Raw genomic sequence first — 12,255 nt, forward strand, 5'->3', positions numbered from 1 at the left:
GCGGATCTTGAGAAACTTAACAGAAGACCGTGGGGAAGGGGAAGGGGAAGTCAATAGTTACAAGCAGAGAAGGAGAGAGGCAAACCGTAAGAGACCCGTAAATACAGAGAACAAACTGAGGGTTGATGGGGCGTGGGGGAGAGGGGAAAGTGGGTGATGGGCATCGAGGAGGGCACCTGTTGGGATGAGCACTGGGTGTTGTATGGAAACCAATCCGACAATAAATTATATTTTTAAAAAAGAAGAAAAAAACGAAAAACCAAGTGAACCGCTCCCCCCACCCCCCCCCATTAAAAAAAAAAAAAAAAAGAAAGAAAAAAGAAACACAAGAGGGACCAAGAAGTCACCCAGGGCAGGTCTTTGTCATCTGGCTTATGAATAACAGAAGGCAGAGGCATAGAGAACAGAAGAGCCCTCCTGATATTGGCCAACAGGGAGGTATGGTGCCCCTTCTGTGCAGAGGACAGCTCTAGTAAGAACGTGTTATCCCGTTCTGTTATTTAAGGAAAATGAGAATGCATGTACGTACCCATATGCTCCCTGCACTCTATCATTCCCATGCTTTGCCATCCACAATTCCTAAGGCAGGCATGAGCCATTTCATCCCAACTGGGCAACCAGCCTCATTGAACGCATGCATTATTCACTGTACGAAGTTATCCTACCCGTCGTGAACAGATTCGGAAGTTAGCAAACTCTGCCCCTGTGCCTCTGCATACAATGTCCTGAAACTACCTCAGATCTAGCCTACTTCAGGAAAACCCACCAGAGGTCCAGGAAAAAGAGTCCAAATTCCCGGGAATCCCAATGAAATTCTGATTAGTTCACAAGACTTCCGCAGCCTGAAATGAAGCTCAAGCTGAGTAATCATATCATACTCCATCCTGCAAATGTTATTTTAAAAAGAAAGACATACTGGGGCGCCTGGGTGGCGCAGTCGGTTAAGCGTCCGACTTCAGCCAGGTCACGATCTCGTGGTCCGTGAGTTCGAGCCCCGCGTCGGGCTCTGGGCGGACGGCTCGGAGCCTGGAGCCTGTTTCCGATTCTGTGTCTCCCTCTCTCTCTCTGCCCCTCCCCCGTTCATGCTCTGTCTCTCTCTGTCCCAAAAATAAATAAACGTTGAAAAAAAAATTAAAAAAAAAATAAAAAAAATAAAAAGAAAGACACATATTCATCTATGACAAAGATGTAGTAGCGAGTATCAGTCAGAATATTACCCAAGATCCGCTTCTTGAGATGTCTTTCAGGTCTTAGCACAAGAAATAGTTGTGGCGGGGGGAGTCGATTTTGCTGTTACTTATAGATATCATGACTTACATAGCTTATCAGACTTTTCGTCTTCTTACTGGCAGCAGAAAAGCTCAGAGTCAAATTGGAAATACTAAATTTTGCCTCTAGCAAACATTTAGACATTTGAAATAAGCACTTTGGAATTAGCTTCAACCCTGGCTCCATTTTATTTCTCTATTATTCCTCTTTCTCACTGACTTTTTAGAAGTTACTCCTAATGTATGTTATCTTGATATATTTATGTACCAAATAAACTACCTCAAATCTTCTACGGAACAAGGTGGCAGAAAAGAGAAAGAGAGAGAGAAGTGGAAATGCAATAAAAAATGAGCAGTATGGATAGAGAAGGTGACATTTGTGTCCTGGAGGGTTCTAGAAACAAGACGGTTTTCACGACTACAGTGGCTTTAGCCAGAGAAACTAGAGCCAGGCTAATGGCCCAGTGCTCCTCAGGTCAAGTGCCAGCCTCCTCTTCTGTTCCTAGTGGCTCAGCAGTTTCTAGTTCTTGATTTCCCAGATGACGGTATTCGTTGTGGGACCTGTTCTCATAGGCAAAACTGTCAGTTGAAACAGGCAAACCACGTGGCCAGAAGTAACAAAACCTAACCTTGGTGGGGGAAAAGGCGGGGGGTGACACTAAGAATTATAGATGAAAACTGGAGAAGACTCTAAAATTTAACAAAAAAAAAAGTCATCATCAAAATGAACAATATTTATAGATGCATCATTGCCGATAACAATCCCAAGAACACTGAGGCTATATACTGTAAAAATATCAGAGGGATTGTAGTTTTTTTTGGAAGTTCTCTTCTTCTTTGGATTCCTCGATATGTGATATCGTTATGGACAGGAGACGGACTTCACCAAAACCATCTGTGAGTTTAGCCAGTCTAGTCACTCGTCAGTCAATATACATTTATTGAGCATTTACATGTGCAGATGTGTTAGAACTAAGGATATGAGGTGGACAGATAAATGAGATGTGACCCTGACCCTCAGCGTCCCTACATTTTAGACACATCAATAACAATAACACTATGTCCCTAACAGTATGAACCAAGTACAATAAAAGCACAACAGAGGGATGGATTGGTTCCAGTTGAGGCTTAGGGGAAAGGAGAATCAGAAAAAGTTTCATAGAGAAACTGAGATTTGAGTTGGACCTTAGAAACAGGGAGTCTTCAAGCAGCAAACCAAACAGGAGGAGATCAGGGAGAGGGATCAGCTAGGATAGAGGCTGAGAAGAATGAAAGATCTAGCAGGTTCAAGAGACAGCCTGGTGTGTGACATGACTGAAGGTCGGGAAGCGCATGGCAAGGAGCCCCTGGGGAATTTAAGCATAAGGAAGTAACATAAAGATAAATGATAGCGAAACAGGGAACGAACAGTTAGAAGTAAAAAGTTATGGGATCAGGTGTCATTTACGACCACCTCAGCTCTGGAAATGCCAAATTTGGAGTTCCCAGTGTGTGGGCACGCTCTATAGTTACAACAGTGGGGATGAATGAGTCCACCAGTAAGAAAAAGTATAAGGTAGCAAAGAAGAGACCCGAAAATAATGTCAACCATTAATGAATGACAGAGTAGGTGGAGAAAGGCCAGACACTGAAGGAGACTGAGAAAGGAAGCCAGAACTAGCAATGATCTTGAACGAGGAAAGGGAAGTTGCAGATAGATCGTGGCGAAGGAGTTGTCAACCGTGCCTAACAAAGAAAAAAGCCACCGAGCGAGACATTAGCTGGACCCTGGTGACTTTTGCAAGGTAGCTGCAATAAACACTGGAGAGAGAAGCGAGACTCTGGGGTTAAAGTGGAGGCAGCAGGAATAGACTTTTCTTTTTCAGATACCTGTTTGGAAAGAGGAGGGAACAGACTAAGCGTCAGAGAGGCAGGATACAGGAAAGATTCCTTGGGGATGCCAAAAGCTTGAGCATCTGGGCTGATAGGAAAGTGCCAGTGAAGAGGAGATGGTAGAGGGGAGGAGAAATTGGGGAGGGAATTAGGAAGAGAAAAACAGATGATACCAGTCTCGAGATGGAAGCTGGGAGATGTAATCAGATGAAAGGATCAGCTTTGGAAATCCATCAAATCACTGGGGGAAAAGACCAGTCTAGCAAATTATTTGACAGGGTGCTCCTACATTCTTAAAATAGTCCAGTCTGTTCTGTTGGGCTTTTGAGGACAGAGCCACGGGGACCTATGTAGAGCCAGCCAATAGAAATAGTGATTTTTTTTTTAAGTAATAGAGTTTTTTAAGTAAATCACCCAGAAGATCTCCCCACCCCCCCAGCCACCACCACCTTTTTTTTTTTTTTAATTTAATCGTGTTGATATAGCCATTGAAGTAAAGTATATTGGGGTTTTTTTTAATACTGATGAATACTTAGATAAAATATCCCATGAAGGAATACTTGCTATTTGTGGAATGGGAAGAGAAAGGCTTGCCAACAGTGAAACAGAAAGGACATTGTGGCTCACAGTCAAGTGCCCCCAGGTCTCATGCCTTTGGATCGTCACCGACACAGGTGTCATGTCCTCTGTCTGTATAGACAAGGGTCTCCAGCTGAAACTACAACCAAACCCAAGTTTTTCCTTCTCTGTCAAATATGGCACCTCCTCTTGGAAAACAAGATGGCCACCTGAACTGTAAAAAGTGCAGAGAAACAAGCACTTTTATGCAACTTGAGGTTGGGAATACTGTAATTTCTCACAATTAAGGGCGCCTCGGACATTAGTTACCCTCGGTTGTAATTCACGTTTTTTAAATTGGCAGCGGGTCTTTCTCCATAGACTGCTCACTACTTTTTAATCTGATCCCTGAAACCTTCTAGGAAATAGCATAAATCCCACCTGTCTCTTCTTCCCTTTTTGCACATTTTCTTTTGGCTTCTCAAGATTATTTGGCTTCTCTGTGCTTAACAATTTGAATTAAATTAAAATCTAATAGAGCCAGGAATCCGAATTTCCAATTTATCTCATAATAGAAAGAACCTTTTAATAGATGCCAGCTTTTTACCAAGTAGATGATAATAGTTTTAAAGTTAAATATAAAAATTTAGGAACTCGGGGCGCCTGGGTGGCGCAGTCGGTTAAGCGGCCGGCTTCAGCTCAGGTCACGATCTCGCGCTCCGTGACTTCGAGCCCCGTGTCGGGCTCTGGGCTGACGGTACACGTATTGGAACCTCACCGAATCCTCAGACATCCCTCTGAAGCGGGTACCATCTCCATTTAGCAGATGAGGAAGTGGAGACACAGGGGGTTAAGGAACTTGCCAGAAGTCACGCAGCCAGCAGGGTGGATTTCCGCTCGGGGAGTCTGGCTCCAGAGCCCACGTCCTTAACTGTAGTGTCACCTCAGGTAATCTCTGTGGTGAGGTCAAGGAAATGTGGGAGATTTGTTCTTACCGATTCTGTACTTTGAAGGGCAGTTATAGTTCCCGAGCCCTAAAAATCATCTGGAAGGCAGTCACTCTTTTTTTTTTTTTTAACGTTTATTTTTGAGACAGAGAGAGACAGAGTATGAACGGGGGACGGTCAGAGAGAGAGAGGTAGAGACAGAATCTGAAACAGGCTCCAGGCTCTGAGCTGTCAGCACAGAGCCCGATGCGGGGCTCGAACTCACGGACTGCGAGATCATGAACTGAGCCAAAGTCGGACGCTTACCCGACTGAGCCATTCAGGTGCCCCTGGAAGGCAGTCACTCTTAAATATATATTGAGCATTCAGACCATTCTGCTTGACCCTCTATCACTTCTGTTCCTGGCGTACTTATATTTCTGGTTAGAAATTGTGGTGGATGGCTGTTCTGTTTTCTGCCCCAAAACTCCCTTCTCTTGAGAACTTCTCCCCACCCCAGCCCCGTTCTCTCCAGCCCTGTGATCCCTGTGGGGGCTGCACGACCTCCTTGGCCATGCCGGTCGGGTCTAGAGGTATGCCCGTCTGGGTTTGGCTGAGCTAGAACTTGGAAACGACAACTGGCAAGTCTAGTGGCAGCAGCTGTGACACCCAAGGCTCGGTGTCACTGGCCGTGTGGTCTCCGCCACATAGAGAACGTTGCTCTCCAGTGGTCGGGGGCAAAACAAGCAGAGCGAACCATGGTTGAAAATTGGATAGAGCAACAGTTCTCAGGGCATTTGAATGTCTAGATCCCATTGTTCCTAAGATCTAGCCACATGCCTCCTCTGCCTACATTTAGGTCAAATAAGATAAACCTGTACACTTCTAAAATAGTCCCCTCTTTCTTAAACTAGTTGGATTTCTACAACTTGCAGCCAATAAAGTTCTATCACAAGCATAAAGAATTAACGCACATAAAAATGCCCCCCCCCATCTTGGGGTTGACGGTTCAGAGCCTGGAGCCTGTTTCCGATTCTGTGTCTCCCTCTCTCTCTGCCCCTCCCCCGTTCATGCTCTGTCTCCCTCTGTCCCAAAAATAAATAAATGTGGAAAAAAATTTTTTTAATAAAAATAAAAAAAAAAATGCCCCCCCCAAAAAACTTTTTATGAAACAACCTGAGAACAAGGGCTGCTCTATCACTATTTTCGATGGCACATAAATAATTACGCAGCCATAAAAAAGGATGAGGTCTTGCTATTTGTGACAACATGGATGGACGTAGAGGGTATTATGCTAAATGAAATAAGTCAGGCTGACAAAGACCAATACCATATTATTTCATTCATATGTGAAGTCTCAAACACAACAAATGAACAGATAAACAAAAAGTAGAATCAGACCCTTAAATGCAGAGACTACATCGGTGGTTGCCAGAGGGAAGCGAAGGGGTGGGCAAATGCTTGAAGGGGAATGGGAGATACAGTCTCCCAGTTATGGAATGTATAAGCCATGGGGATAGAAGGCACAGCACGGGGAATAGAATCAATGACATTGTAGTCGCACTCCATGGTGACAGGTGGTAACTACACCTGTGGTAAGTATAATGTAACATAGAGAGATGGCGAGCCACTATTGTTGCACATCTGAAGCTAAGGTGACATTGTCAACTCTACTCACATATTTTAGAATGTGTTTTCTAATTATTTTATACTTTTTTGTGTTTTCTAAATAAACAAATGTGTGTACGTATGTATATGCATATATATATATATATATATATATATATGTTTTTTTGATAGCCCATAAATATACATAGAGAGAGGTCAGGGTACCCTCTCCTGAAGGTAGTGATCAGCAACCAACAGTTGAATGAATGTTGTCAAGTGGCTCAGCTTCCTCCACAGTTCTTGAGCCCATCCCTCTTCTCTGATCACCAAAATTTTAGGGCTGAGCGATCCCATGTGCTTTAAAGCATGGCGGCTCCCAACAGTTTCCTGAGTTCTTAAGGAAGCTGGAAGAGATGTATTTCTGAGTCAAAATGGTAAACAAGATGTGACTCCACAGTAAAGCAATTGATTTTTAAATAAATATGCCAGGTATGTGCTTTTCCTCCAAGGCCATTAGCCTAGGAGTGTGAGGCTGCCATTTCTCGAGCAGCATTGGAACTCCATTCTGGTGGTTACTTACTGAATACTCTTAGTGGTACCAATCTTTATCATTGGAAACAAGTCGAGACTTGTGGAGTGAGCCAAACTGTTGGGAGCCAAGGTTGTTGATTAAAGCGTGTAATCAAGCTTAGAAAATCACTTGGCATCAGAAATAACATTTGACTATAAACATGGAGATGGATTTTTAGTTCATTATTTACAAACTGCCTCTGACAGGTGATTTTGCTCAGTTATGTACTGTTACCATTTTAGAATATAGTTTAGCTGCAGAGTAAAATTTAAAAATCTTACTTCTATGATTTACCTAATCAGATTCATAAATGAGGAGAAGGAAAACTCTTCTCCTGAAGTCCAAAGTCTTCCAACAAGTGCACGAGAAGCGCTGTTAAAAGTGTTTGGATGTATTAGGTCAACTTGTAAAAAAAACAGAGAGAGAGAGTACTTTGGGTTTTACAGACTCTTACATTCCAACTTCAACAATACTGAATTATCTGGACGATCATCTAACCCAAGGGGAACGTGTATTACCTTAAGGGATGAGAAATGACCATATCCAGAAAAGCTTACTTTAAATGTGATCATTTTCCTTTGAGGAAAAAAAAAAATGGCAGCTCAAATATTAACAATGTTTTTCATTTTTTGCCTTTTAGAAAGTTCTCTTCCTCTATGAGGTATCCTTCCACTCACCCTGTGAAGCCAGTCGACTGAGGACTCTCTTAGGATCCAGGAAACAAAGACGTTGAAGGATTCTCTTTACGTTTTCAGAAACGTTACCACGATAGCACTTCCCAAATCTTCTCTTTTACGTATTTTCTGTGAAGTTATGGAACACAGGGTTCTAAAGGGTTATAAAGCAATCTTTCACACATTTCCCGGAAAATAAATACAACTGATTTGGAAACTCTTACATCAGTGAGATTGTGCACATATTATTTGTTCCAGTTATTTCTTAAATAAATAAATAAATAAAACCCCAGAAAACCTTAAAACATCATTTCAAACGGTACAAATAGAAATGTGACATGCACGACATGGCTGTCTGCTTTACTTGTACTGTTTCACTGTTTCATATTCTGAGCAAACAGAGAGGCTATTTTCCCCCAAGGGTTCAGGAGGGCATACGATTTCATTTCTTCAGAAAATTGTTTCTCAAGATTTCAATCTTCTTAGCCGGAGATGACAAAACATAATATCAGAAACACTTATGCTTTTTATCTACTGTATTTTCAAAGCATAAATAAAGGCTCGGTGTACATTTAAGACAGGTAGATTCAAACTTGGGGATAAATCACGTATGTGTTGCACAAACAGTTCTATAATGTAAGAATATTTTCATTGTAAGATGTTTAAGAGAAGAACAAAAGACAAACTACGTCTTTTAAAAGTATTTTTGCATGGCCACTCTTATTTTACTCAGGTAGCATTCAGTTTTCTAAATCTTGGGGTTAATGAGACAAGTAATAAAAAATTAAATTGGATTTTTAGAAATAGGGATTCAACTGGGCAACATTCGGCTAACGCTTCTTTTTTTTTTTTCCCTATTTCTATGCAGAGTGGTGAGCACTATTTTGGTTTTCAACCTCATTACACTTCTATTCATAAAGCGTCGTATAAAAACTTTAAACCTCAAATGTTTTAAGAATAAAACAAATCATGCATCTATGAAAAGATGAGCATAATGGCCCTTTTGTAGCATGTCTCGTGCAGTTCACAACTGGTCTTACACAGCATTAGCTGAGCAATTCCCATTAGCATTAATATGCTCTTAAGTTTCTACTGTCCTATCATTTAAGCAATAATTTGAGGATCAATTCAATTTCATGGGAATTTCACTATTCCAGGCCAGCTTTATGGCCTTGTGACGTGGAGAAATTTAGCTGTTGAGACACTTCAGGTTTCAAGGTCTTTTGTGGAGGAATTTGAACACACACACACACACGCACGTACACACCCATATACTCGTTAAAATAATTCCATGGATGGAACCTGCTACAAAATAAGGTTGCTTCTGAGGCATAAATGCCCATCGGCCTCCAACTTTCCTCCTCCTGGCTCCCAGCTTCTTTGCAGATATCGTAGCAAATAGGTCACCCAGCAAGACATCGGGATTAGTCCCTTAAGAGATTTAAGAGGCACTTAGAGAATATTTGAGTCCCTATTCCACTCTGGTTGCTGTTTGGGTTGAGATACAGCCCCTAGAAGTTCTCTGGTGAGACATCAATTTCTGATCTGGGAGAGTTAACAGAAACTCATTAGCAGAGTTCCCTATGTGTACAGTCCATGTTTAATACATGCTTATTGGACTGAAATAGCACCCTTAAGATCAAGTCCATGTGATGTGTCCAACTGACGATAAGCAGAAGCATCAGAGAACAGAATAAGAGTCCTAAGTGGTGGGTGGGGGGCAGAGTAGAGAGAAGAAAATAAATATCCCATCTGAAAACTCAGAATTCTTATGTAACCGTAAAAGGTTTAGAAAGGGACTTTATCGTGTGTTGAGTAAGCCATATGCTTGACACCAAAAATTGTTTCTAGTGGTTTCAAGAAAGTTCAGAGAAGTTACCATTGTAAGTTAGGACAGCATTTTGTATATCTTCACTCACTGAAGGTAGGAGAGACTTGAGGAATGAGAACATTGCAGTAAGATTGATAGGTTGGGAGACTTCTGGACTTTGACACTAACGAGCCTGCAAAAATTTCAGCGAGTTTCCTAGCTAATCTTGGAATCTCTTACTGACTCTTTATAGATAACCCTGCTCCAACCTGAGTTTAGCTTCCTAATACAAACCCTGAAGATGATCAGTTATAATAGCCATATAACGTGCGTTAAGAAAATGCAATACAGGCTCTTCTGCTGTAAGAGATACATGTGTTCCAAAAAATACTTGCATTCTGCAAAATCACAGGACTTACAGGAGAAATAGAGTTCAAAGCAGACCACTCGAAACTTCAGCAACGTTGTAACAAAAACACCAACAAAAAGAAGAATAAGCCTAATAAAAATATTCTCAGTTAAAAAAAAGTCAAGTAAACTTTGTAACTTGAAAATACTATGGTAAACACAGGAATTTTTACCTTTTAAAAAATGTACATTTTAGCACAATTTAAAAAACAACAACAGAGACAGAAGGTAGCTTACATAAGAAGACACAAAATGAGGGATTGGGGCTGCTGATTAGTGGAGACAAGAGCAAAATACCAAAAGATCAGAAAGAACCACACACGAAGCATCTCCAAGACAAGACACATAGCTGACTGTTCACAGGATGGTCTTTTTCTTTAGTTTGGCTGTAGGTTCTATATATTCTGTGTTCTTCCACAGCTTGCTGTATTCAGCTGCTGTCGGATGATGCAAAACATTAACTGATCTGAGAAAAATCAGGTCTGACCAACATGACTTCTGAGTTATACTGACCTCACTCTCCTAAGAGCTAGTTGCGTAAGAGTTAATTCATGTCGTACAAACATACTACAGTCCCCACTGGCAAAGGTGTTGCCCAAGTGTTGACATGGGTTTGTTTGTTTGTTTGACAAAATAGAAGATATCAAAGTGTTCTATATCCATTACTTCTTTACCAATCTAAAGGCAGAAGCCTGAAGCAAACAACCTCCAAGACCCGTCCACTCTTGCCATGTAGGAATATTTAATTCTGGAGGCTCAAGGGCAATTTAACTTTTTTGATGATAGGTGAACGACAACAACTATAGATGATAGAGATGTAGATGACAATAAACAAAGATTGTAACTGGCAGGAGACCACTGCCCAGTACCTCCAGTGGAAGAGGGATTTTTCATAGACAGGTAATGATTTTGACATTCCAGCATAACAAGAAAGCTCAGTCCAACAAGAGGAGAGCTAATCAAGCCATCAATCAGAAGATATCCATGCCTCTGGGAAACAAGTGCCCAAGGTCTATCAGAGTTTTTAGATCCAGAAGGGATCTCTTTATTTACAGCCCTCTCGGTAGTCAACATTTTCTACCCTCTGGGATTCTGCAATTAATCAATGACCAACAGGCTATGTCCTACTCTATTGCTTTTCCCCAAAAGAATTTACCCAGCCCTCTTTCCTTTAGGCCCCTCTCAATGCTAAGCAGCTTGCCCTTTTAATCTGCTTTATTCAGCACAAAAGACGAAACACAGAATAAAAGCAGTGGTTGACTTCCATAACTGCCTTTTGTTTTACCTAGTTGGCCCCCTTTTGCCCTATTTGAATAGTACTGTGTCTCCTTCACGTTCCATTCTTAATGAGGTTATTTACCTCGCATACCCAATGAGATTGTACCTCATATAATAAATTCTCTTCTCTGAGATATGTCTGAGAGGGCAGCCTAGTCAACTGTTAAAAGGATTAACCTTTTAACTGAGAGTGGTCTTGAGGCTGGACACAACTTTCCTGCTGAGCTTTCAATTACTTAAAGATGTCGCCATTGCATACAGAGGTGTTTACATTTACATATACCATACACCGGTAGATCGGCCTTAAAAATCGTCGCTCACTAACTTTGCAAAAAGGCTAGTAAAGAAAACTCGTTTGTTACTACATGTGTATTGCTCTTGCTTATGTGTGTTAATGAAATACCTGTGTGCTATAATAAAGCAAACTGGATAGCAAAGAATGTCATTTCTTTTTTTTTTTTAATTTTTTTTAAGTTTATTTGTTTATTTTGAGAGAGGGAGACAAAGAGAGTGAGTGGGGGAGGGGCAGAGAGAATCCCAAGCAGGCTCCATGCTCTCAGCGTGGGGCTTGAACTCATGAACCGTGAGATCATGACCGCAGCGGAAACCAAGAGTCAGACGCTCAACCAGCTGAGCCACCCAGGCACCCCCAAGAATGTCATTTCTAATGCACTGGTTTTGCTATCGGTTATGTGTGCTAATGAAATTCATGGATGTACAATCCATATGGGCTCATAAATTTCCTTTTAGCCAATGCTTTTTCTTTTCTCCCCACCCAGCTTTTTACCGTAAGTGATAACATTGACCACCTCAATCGTACCTTCACATATTGTCATTCCAGGTGGGAAACAATACAGCAATGGCCAAAAGTCTACAAATAAAATAGGGACAAGGAAAAAGCAAATGGCTTGCATAATCCACCTTTGGACAATAAGTTTGGCTTTACCTCATCAATGGGGCGGTGGTAGACGTGAGGGGGCAAGTGGTTGGTGGTGAAGTTTAGGAAAAATATGAAAAAAAATTAAGGTACTTATTTGGGCTTATATACATCATTGCACTTAAAGGTAATATCAAAACGAATTTTCATAAACCTTTTCTCCTCCGAAACCCTTTTGTGTTATGGCGCATCTCACTCTGATATTCCCATGAATATCAGTTCATGGTTTGCTTGATTATGTGTTGTACTGACCTAGAAAGGATCTGTTGACACAGATATCCAAGGCACTAGGAGAGCAGCTCTCTTAAGTCCAAATAATTTGGTCTCTATTCTCAGGAAAGGAGT

The 12,255-nt window shown here is 41.4% G+C and overlaps 1 long non-coding RNA gene across 1 annotated transcript in view; it reads left to right on the top strand.

The window, feature by feature from the left end:
- LOC121030731 (uncharacterized) overlaps positions 1–7,700 on the top strand; it is a 9,236-nt gene extending 1,536 nt beyond the window's left edge. Inside the window, exon 2 of the long non-coding RNA XR_005790382.1 lies at positions 7,444–7,700. This is a non-coding gene — a long non-coding RNA (uncharacterized LOC121030731). The remainder of the gene's footprint in view (positions 1–7,443) is intronic.
- The last annotated feature ends 4,555 nt before the right edge of the window (positions 7,701–12,255 follow it).

Source organism: Herpailurus yagouaroundi, unplaced genomic scaffold (assembly GCF_014898765.1).
Source record: "Herpailurus yagouaroundi ecotype Mexico unplaced genomic scaffold, PumYag 140, whole genome shotgun sequence".
In the NCBI taxonomy this organism is placed as follows: Eukaryota; Metazoa; Chordata; class Mammalia; order Carnivora; family Felidae; genus Herpailurus; species Herpailurus yagouaroundi.